Source organism: Indicator indicator, chromosome 17 (assembly GCF_027791375.1).
Source record: "Indicator indicator isolate 239-I01 chromosome 17, UM_Iind_1.1, whole genome shotgun sequence".
Classification (NCBI taxonomy): Eukaryota; Metazoa; Chordata; class Aves; order Piciformes; family Indicatoridae; genus Indicator; species Indicator indicator.
The window spans coordinates 3066585-3068831 of NC_072026.1; positions in this window are offsets into that span (position 1 = coordinate 3066585).

Here is a 2247-nt window from a genome sequence, read left to right on the forward strand (position 1 = left end):
GATCACCTCATTGCTGTCTACAACTACCTGAAGGGAGGTTGTAGCCAGGAGGGGTTTGGTCTCTTCTCCCAGGCAACCAGCACCAGAACAAGAGGACACAGTCTCAAGCTGCGCCAGGGGAGGTTTAGGCTGGAGGTGAGGAGAAAGTTCTTCACAGAGAGAGTGGTTGGCCATTGGAATGTGCTGCCCAGGGAGGTGGTGGAGTCACCATCCCTGGAGGTGTTCAAGAGGGGATTGGACGTGGCACTTGGTGCCATGGTTTAGATAGGCATGAGGTGTATGTAGGGTGACAGGTTGGACTCGATGATCCTTGAGGTCTCTTCCAACCGTCTTGATTCTATTCTATTCTATTCTATTCTATTCTATTCTATTCTATTCTATTCTATTCTATTCTATTCTATTCTATTCTATTCTATTCTATTCTATTCTATTCTATTCTATTCTATTCTATTCTATTCTAACTGGTTACTATTGTATTGCCTGGACTGAGACTTTGGGATGTGGGACTGGAGAGCTAATAAATAAGTCATGCTGCATCAATTCCAAAGTAGCATTGCTTAGGAACAACAAAGACTGGTACCTGCTGGATGCTGGAACCTTCTGTTTGGGTGATCTGTCACTGTGCTAGGTGTGATCTGTCACTGTGCTAGGTGTGGTCTGAATTCATGGCATCATCTCTTCCTTTTTGACTGTTTCAAATGAATTGATATTGTGCTGGTTTTGTTCTCTCCTTACAAAGGCTGCCTTCATAACAGAGCTGTGCTTTGCCATTTTCTGTTCTTGTTACAGTGTTTGTTATGAGAATGAGATATCATAATTTTAATGCCCAGTATAGCCTGTGAAAGACTATAAACATTTAATAGACTCATAAACACAGGCTTTAACCTTTTCAATATGCTGTGGCTGGATTGGCCCCTGCTGCACTGCCTCCCCACGGATTACCGCTGCAAACACGAGGGATGGCCACGGCGAGTGAATCAAGCAGCAGAAGTCCCTGAAAGGTCAGCCCAGCAGAGTTACTATCATCTCCCTTGGAATAGATGAGGCGTTACAAGCCTGAGACTGCATTTTTGTGGCGTAGGCTGGGGCAAGAGGAAGAAATGGCATGACATCAATCTCTTCTGAAGACAGCTGTTGTAATGGGGATGGAGACAAGCACCCATTGAACTCATCCCTTTTAACCCTCCGATGGCCACGCTGGGTGTCTGCCCTCCCTCCTCTCGCCACATCTCCCAGCTTGTCCCATCTCCATAGAATGATAGAATGGCTATGGCTTGCCTTGGAAGGAGCAGAGGGTCGAGAGCCAGTATCAACTATTAGATGTGCAGATTCTGGAGTGAAGTGTGGTGACCCCAAGGACCAGCTCCATGGAGTTAAATGCAGGAGAGCACAGGCTGCAGGGAGGGGAACTCAGGACCTGACTCAGTGTGTTGTACTCACGTGAACCCAGTCCTGGGGCAGCTGCAGCAGAATAGGGGTCACAGTTTTCTCAGGTCCAGCTGCACCAGGCCCAAATGATGTTTAGTCGTGATGGTTCTCCACCATGGAGAACTGAAAGCTCAAAAAATCCTAATTTGTCATTTTCTTGTACGCCATCCTGAAAAATCTCTGAATTTGAATTTCAGACTTGCAATCTAATCCTGTTATGTCTTACTCTGCAACTGCATATTTTTTCTGAGAAAACCATTGCCAGCCACATTACCATGTGTTCATTTCTGTACAGATCTTGTTACAAAGGCAGCTTTTCTTAGGCTGTACTACAGCTTTACTACACTATGAAGAACATAAGATAGCAAAACCTATATTATTACTTTTTCCATTAAAATGTTATCATGGCTGTATAATTTTGGGTGTGCTGCACCCTTTCTCTGCTGCAGTTAGGACAAATTTTGACTGAGCAGGGCAGGGTTTCATGTGTATGAGGTGCCATGTCATTCCTGCAATCCTGTTGGGTTTCTGTAGCATCACCTACAGAGAGATTTGCCTATTACACTGAAAAGCAGGATTGAGCAGAAGGATTCAGCCCTGCAAAAGCTTTAGGTGGGCAGAATTCCCACTGCTGAATTGTTTCCTTCATCGAGTTTTAAATCATTAGACTAAATATATGCAAAGCTGTGATCTTCCTGCAGATTTAGTAATTCCCTGTGACATTTACAGGACAGTTTCTGCAAACTCAGAATTCCAGCACTGAATTAGGTCTAAGAGATCCACTGTGGGCATGCAGTGTGTGTGAAGCAAGAGCAGCAA